Here is a 7,721-nt window from a genome sequence, read left to right on the forward strand (position 1 = left end):
GCTGTGGCCTTCAGAAGTTTTGTACTACAACTCCCATCAGCCAGGACCTCCAAAGGAGAGCCAATGTAGTGTAGTGGTTAGAGTATTGGACTAGGATCTGGGAGACCAGGGTTCCAATCCAAACTCTGCCATAAAGCTCACTGGGTGACCTTGAGCCAGTCATCATCTCTCAGCCTAACTACCTCACAGGGTAATTGTGAAGATAAAATGGGGAGAGGGAAAACCTTGGGCTCCTTGGAAGAAACGTTAGGGTATAAATGTAATTAATAAACAAATATGAATCTGGAGCACTAGACTGGGGAAGGCTGCTTTGGCTTCTTCCCAGCTTCCATCTCTTCCCCTGCCCTCAGTTATTTACTCCATCTGTTGGGGAAGGCTTTTCTAGAGGAATGTGGGGAGGATAAGGAGAGATATGAATTTCAAGGAAGATTTGAAAATGAAGGATGGAGGCAATGAGTGGGAATAGGGATGGGAAATGGGAAAATGATGATGGAATAAAGAGCCTGCAGGAAAGTCATAGAGGTCACACACACACACAATTGTAGCTTTGGGCTTCAAGTTAGATGATTATTTTCTTTCCGAGGTCAAAGAATCTTGAATATTTTTACCAAGTGAGAGGTGGGGGAAAATGGTATAGAAGTTTGAGATTGGTGGGATGCAGGATGGGAGTCAAGAAACAGCATCCACGGGCTTCTTAGATCTCAGCAGGCATCTCCTATGCATTTTAAAGGTTTTATTTATAAACGCAAGGGCTAGGAACTTGAAAAAGCATAAGCAGGCATTTTCAGGTTGCTGGATTCTGTGACAGAAGCTGCACTGCAGATTTGTGTCTGTCTGTAGACTAATAAAAAATGGAACTAAATTCATATACATTCTAAGTTCAAAATGGTGTAGGGATTAAAGCTATTGTGAAGCAAGACAAAACCCATAAATTACTGAGATGTTTCCCTAAATTCTAGTGAATATTTGACAGCATAGGGGTTCTTCCTGGGAAGTGCAAAGTCCACCCCCCCAAATTCCATTGAGGCCATCAGAACTAGGAAGGATTAGCATGTCTCAGGTCTGCAGTCTGAAGATTAATCATGTTAAGTGTATTTAAATGGCGAAAATAGTAAGCACTCCCCTCATCCATTTATGGGGGATTTAATACAAACAATGTGCTGTTGAGCTAATATTAGCCTGTATTTCTATCTATAGTGATAAGGAGATGTAGACATAAATCTCACAACACTTGGACAGAAGGCAGATTCCTCTATATGAAATTATTAAAAGCAGGACACACCATTATATAGATAACAGAAGTGTGTATCTATCTGTTTCAAAGTTGATATAGATATGTAGCCAGCTAACAAACCAAGCCCAACAAAGGCCAATTGTCAACCCACTCCACTGGGATATTTTTGGTAGTGGTGGGCTCAGTACCTTGCTGAAGTAAATAGTGATAGCAAATGTCTGAAAGCACAATGAGATGTAGATGGTGCATAGTCATAGGTGGCATGGAGTATAATGCCTTGTCCCTTCCACGTGAGAGACAAGAACACATAATGGTGCATGTACATAAGGGAAAGGGATATGGATTTGTAGTCTTTATGGTGTTTTCAAAGGTGTGGCTTATATACTATGATGCTGTGCTTGTATTTTCTGCATGAATATGAACCTGTCAAATGCAAAAAGAAGTTATGTAAATCTTTCTCCCAGACTCTGAAGTCACAGCCTCCTGTCCTCACTCTGACCTACAATAAAGGTAAAGCCACGAAAAGCAAGGAATATGTTTTTATAACTGTTATTCATTAAATTGTTTTCTTAAATGTATCCTATGTCTATGTTTAAAGACTGTACAGTTCATTTAAGCATTATCCTGCTGTGCAAAGTTTGATGTAGCATCTCCTGCAAGGAGCTAAATAAGATGCTAATAAAGAAAGTTGGATATAATGAACAAATAAGTAGCTCATACCTAAGATCTTGCAAGCTTTGTTTGCAAGATCTTAGATCAGCTTTCCTCCTCCTGGTGCCCTCCAGATGTTTTGGACTACAACTTCATGCTGGCTGGGGATGACAAGAGTTGTAGTCTGAACATCTAGGGCAGCAGGTTGGTGAAGGCTACCTTAGATCCTAGCATCCTTAGATATACCTGAACTGCAGCACAATCCTATACATGCAGCACAATCATATACATGCAGCACAATCCTATACATGTCTGCTTAGAATTCAATCCTGTTCAGTTCAGTGGGTCTTTTCCGTAGGTAAGTGGGTATAAGATTGGAGTGCAAATGAGTTGAAGATTTTGCATAAATGAGATGAACAGTTTTGGACTCAGCATTTGGGGAATACCTCAAATTCCAGTTCCACGTTTTACAAAACTGCAACAGAGGTCAAACTGATCACAGCAAAGGAAACCCAATGGAATACATTTCAAAGCTGAAGGAGCCTTAAAATCAGAGATAACTGGCAGGAGTGATAAGCATTTTGGTTTTTGAGTCCTGACCAACAGTGCGAGAACCATTAGGAATAGTAGTGTAATATATATGAAGTTGGATACAGATGGATTGAATGATATTGGGATATTTCCCCCTCTCTTGCTTATCTGCATGTACCAGCATGTTTTGATATGCATGATATACATTATTGCATATTAGCTTCCTTATAGTTACTTCCAATGTAAACAACAATCCTTAGCAGTCCAATGACTTTTTATGACTGTGCTTGCAACTATTTCACTATTTTTAAAAAAAAACTGCCAGAAGTGATGTACAATTTACTTACAGTCTTAGTTTTTCTTTGCATTTAGGTAACTCAAATATAGATAAACCAGAAAGAACCATGCAGCCCTGAAGAAATATTTTGGAGGCTCCAAACTGGCTTTAAACTTCTCCATATACATATGTTTGTGTATATATAGATATATAGAGAGAGATAAAATAAATGGCTTGTTTGTAGCAATGATTTGAGGCCCTCCATGGACAAACTGATGTTTTAAAGTTTTGAACCATGTTTTGAATGTAGTTTTCTATCGTGCTGTTTCTTAACAAGTAAATGGATGTTTTATTTGCTTGCTGTAGCTATGATCATTTTCTCAGATTCTCATAATACTGTTTTCCTAGCAGTTGTGCTACACAATCTCTCTTTTCCAGCAAGGTCTCTAAGATAGGTATGCTAAGTCCAGAGGAGGTGTTGAGAGGCTTCCTGTACCTTTAAGTATGCCACAAAAAAAGGATTTTTTAAAAACCACAGGGAGCTTTCCACAGCAAAGTGTTGTTTGTTCCTTTGCTTTTCCTCCTCCTTGCCCTGTGTCGCTTCTGTTAGGGTCTCTCCAGACTGGTGGTTTTTTTTAAAGCTGTGTTCTGCAACATCTCATTGACACAATGGTAGTGCATTAGTGGCGGATTTATACTGGAGTGCCCCACATCGTTCCACTTCATTAGGTGTTCTGCAATGCTTCCCCAATGTTAACACATTATTGCTGTCTGGAGGGGCACTCTTGCAGTGTAGCACAATAAAAGTGGGACAAAGAAAAAAATCTCAGAACACTTTTTGTATGAAAAATTACAGGATTTCAACAGGAAGCCACGGGGCATGCACTGATTGAAAACCAAGCAGTATGTCTGCCCTGAAACTTTTGCAGCCACAAACAGTATTGAACATGGAATCACATATATCCATCCCAATAACATCGTGAGCACAAATAATCATGAATACACAAAAGAAAGGATATGTGGAGGGGCCTTTATTTTTTGCCCTGAGTATGTTATCTGCCTTGAATCCTTCATAGTTCTGAAGCTAGAAAAGTATCAACCATCAAGGTTGGCTCCAGGTTTGAGAGCGTGATGGGCAAAGTGACCGTTGTTATGCCAACTCCAAATGTTGGTGATCCCCTCCTGTCCCAGGGGGAGGGATGAGCCGTGGTGGGTTTACCTGGAGGCAAAGGCAGCGATAGGCAGCAGCAGAACTCTGATCAGGGCCAACCCCTGGTTTATTTATTTTATTATTTATTTATTTATTATTTGATTTATATCCCGCCCTTCCTCTCAGCAGGAGCCCAGGGCAGCAAACAAAAGCACTAAAACACTTTAAAGCACCATAAAAACAGACTTTAAAATACATTAAAACAAAACATCTTTAAAAACATTTTTAAAAGCTTTCAAGACATTTTTTAAAAAGTTTTTTTTTTAAAAAAGGTTGAAACGTCTATGTCCCACCTTTTTTCCAAGAACTTAAAGGTGGCATACATAGAACTGAATCCAATGTAGTGCTAACCCATGGTCCTTGTTACAGAAATATGCAGGGATACTCAGTGGTCTGAGCTGCGTGTATGTCAGTGTGTGTATTTACCTAAGAAGTAGGCTTTTACCCTGCATTTAAATCACTGAGCCATAAGACTTAGTAAAATAAGAAAATCTACTTTATTTATAGACATACATAGGCGATAGGAAAGGCATACCTAGTTCTAACTAACTAACTAAGTTGGAGGTGCAATGCCCAGACATGAGTATTTTCAATCTGTAGTGTCTTCAGCCCAATCAGCATCTGCATATACCACTAGTGTGGGATCTCAGGTATCTGCTAAATTCTGTTTCAGGGTTGCAGCCCCCCTTCAGATATCTTGCCACTCTCTTGATTGCTTCCCAGTCCTTCTTGGTTGGTGATCTGTTTTTTCTGCACAAGTATCCCACGGTTGCCACCACATCTGGCCTGGTAACAGTGCTGATATACAGAAGTTTTCCAATGGCTTGTCTCTAGCTCTCATGGTCTTTCCATGGTTGTTTGTTGTGGTCCAGTTTCAGGTATCCTACTTCCATTGGAGTAGGTGCTGGATGTATTTGACTCAGCAACAAGGATCCATCATCTTCTCTTTCAATTTGTAGTGACATCACCTAGGCACTTCACTTCAACCTCCTTGTTGAGATGATTCACTAGTTGTTGCTTGTCCAGTGGGTCTGGATAAGCCAACAGTAGATCATCAACATAAATCAGTAAGTAAGTCCATCTGTTGTTCTTGAATTGTTCTTGCTCTGCTCTGCCTTGTACAAAGTCTTTCTTCAAGAGCATTTTGCTCAGTTTCTCATTCCAGGCTATGGCAGCCTGTTTAAGTCCATAGATCAGCCTTTCCCAACCAGTGTGCCTCCAGATGTTGTTGGACCACAACTCTCATCAGCCTCAGCCATTGGCAATGCTGGCTGAGGCTAATGGGAGTTGTGGTCCAACAACATCTGGAGGCACATCGGTTGGGAATGGCTGCCATAGATGGATTTTTGAAGTTTACACACTAAGGTTTCTTTTCCTGGAACTTCAAACCCTCATGGTTGGTGCATGTAGATTTCCTCTTTTATTTCTCCATGCAAGAATGCTGTTTTTATATCCATGTGCTCCACCTGCATTTTCTTGTTAGCAGCAACCCCAGAAGAGTTCTGATGGTCATGTGTTTGACCACAGGAGCAAATGTTTGATAGTAGTCTTGTCCATACTTTTGAGAGTATCCTTTGGCTACTAGTCTTGCCTTGTATCTCTCAACGTTTCCTTCAGCATCTGGCTTTTTCTTGAATATCCACTTGCAGCCTACAGCTTTTCTTCCTTGAGGAAGGTTGGTCAGTGTCCAAGTTTTATTCTTGTGTAGAGCTTCCAGCTCTTCCTTGGCTGCCTGCCTCCACCTCTCAGCTTCATTTTGGGGTAAGGCTTCAATCTCTTTCCAGGTCTCTGGCTCTGGAAGTTCATCTCTCACGAGATGAGCAAGTATTTCGGGTGGTACACCTTTGTTGGTGCATTCAGAATGTGTGGGTGCTGGTGCCTCTTCTGGCTCAGACTCCTCGGCTTCCTCTGCTGGTGTATTATTGTGATCCCTTCTGTTGTGGAATAATAGCTCAGTTTCTTCTTCCATTTTGCTGTCATCTGTTTGGTGTGGCACCCCTTCTGGTTGGTGTGCACACTTTCCTTCATCAAAGTGGACAGCTCTGTATACTCCAGCTTCACCAGTTTTGGGATCTATGACTTGGTATACCTTCTGCATTGAAGAATATCCAATGAATATTACTTCCTTGGCAGTGTTTTCAAATTTTGACCTCTTTTGTTTCTGGATGTGTACAAAGGCTCTGCAGCTGAATACACGAAGGTGAGACACATTTGTGGTCCAATCATGCCATAGCCCGAAAGGTGTTTTGTTGGTTGCAGCTGCCAGAAGTCAGTTCTGCAGATAGGTGGCAGTAACTGCTGCCTCCCCCCAGTACTTCTGTGGTAACTGTGCATCTTCCAACAAGGAATGAATTATCTGTCCAAGAGTCCGGTTCATGCACTCTGCGACACCATTTTGTTCTGGAGTATAAACAACAGTAGTCTGCTGCTCTATGCCTTCCTCTTGCATAGCCCTGCACACAAATTCTCCTCCATTGTCAGATCTTATAATTTGTGGCTTTCTGCCAAATTAGTTGGATACAATTCTGACATAGTCCTGCAATTTTTGAAGTACTTGACTTTTTTCTCTCAGTAGGTACATTGTAGTAAACCTCGAGGAATCATCTATGAAAGTGAGCAAATATAAATTTCCGCCCTGTGATGGTGTTCTCATGGGTCCACAAAGGTCTGTGTGAATTAATTCTAGAGGTTTTAGGTAGTTTTCCTTTCACTTTTCTTAGAAAATTTTGGTTTCACACTTTTTGTCTTTATACAACATTCACATTTTTCTGTAGATTTACATTGTCCAATTTTAATGCCTCTAGCCAAATTTTATTTCTTTAGAGCATTGATTCTGACTAAACTGGCATGTCCCATTCTTCTGTGTCAAACATCCAGTATCACAGGTTTCTTTGACTGTATTTGCATGCATAGTTTCAAATATTCCAAATGCAAAAGTCCATTTTTCAATTTTGCAGTACAACATACTTCTCCTTGGTCTAAAACATGACCAATTTTTGTCATTTAAAAAAAGGTCACCTCCAAGCTCCATTATTTTAGTGGTACTTATTAAATTATCTTTAAATGCTGGAACAGCCTACAGCCATACTACTCTGAATATGCCCAATCCTGTCTGATCTTGGAAGCTAAGCAGGGTCAGGCCTGGTTAGTACTTGGATGGGAGACCGTCTGGGAATACCGGGTGCTGTAGGCTTAGAAGGAAGGCAATGGTAAGCCACCTCTGAATACCTCTTACCATGAAAACCCTATGAATATATCCAAAAGAGATTCATAGGGTTACCAAAAGTTGTAATCAATTTGAAGGCATACAACAACAGCAGCAAAATGCTGGAACAAATAGGCAATTTTTCCATTCAAGCTCTCTGGCGCCCTCTGGCATTTTGCAAAGTAACTCTACCATGCCTGTTCCTTGAGAACAGAAAACATCTAGGACTTCCGGGAAGGGTGACTTAGCCTGTGCCTGCTTTTGAGACGGGCTCCTGCCTCAAAAGAAGCTTATTCAGATATATCAGTCAGATTTTTTTTTTTTTTTGACTGATTAAACTTCTCCCGGGTAGGGAGAAACGAAGAGATTAACCTCAAAGCCTATTTTTGTTGGGACGACCAGATCTCATTAATTTGTGGGACGAGGTCCAGCCGACGAAGGTGGGACGGATTTTCAACAACAAGCTCTATCTGATAAAGCGAACGTTCATCTTTTCTTCAAAGAGAGAACGCACTAACAGGCAAGCACCCTTCTTTCTATATTTTTCTTTTACTTGACTTAAATTGTTGCTGTTTAAAAGAGATTTGCCAGATTGATCAGTTTTTGACATCTC

The 7,721-nt window shown here is 40.7% G+C and overlaps 1 non-coding gene across 1 annotated transcript; it reads left to right on the top strand.

Moving 5' to 3' along the window:
• Positions 1-6,977: 6,977 nt before the first annotated feature.
• LOC133389860 (5S ribosomal RNA) lies at positions 6,978-7,096 on the top strand. Its single transcript, XR_009764177.1, has one exon. It is a non-coding gene; the product is annotated as a 5S ribosomal RNA (ribosomal RNA).
• Positions 7,097-7,721: the final 625 nt, after the last annotated feature.

The sequence above is a fragment of the Rhineura floridana genome, chromosome 7 (assembly GCF_030035675.1).
Source record: "Rhineura floridana isolate rRhiFlo1 chromosome 7, rRhiFlo1.hap2, whole genome shotgun sequence".
NCBI classification, from domain to species: domain Eukaryota; kingdom Metazoa; phylum Chordata; class Lepidosauria; order Squamata; family Rhineuridae; genus Rhineura; species Rhineura floridana.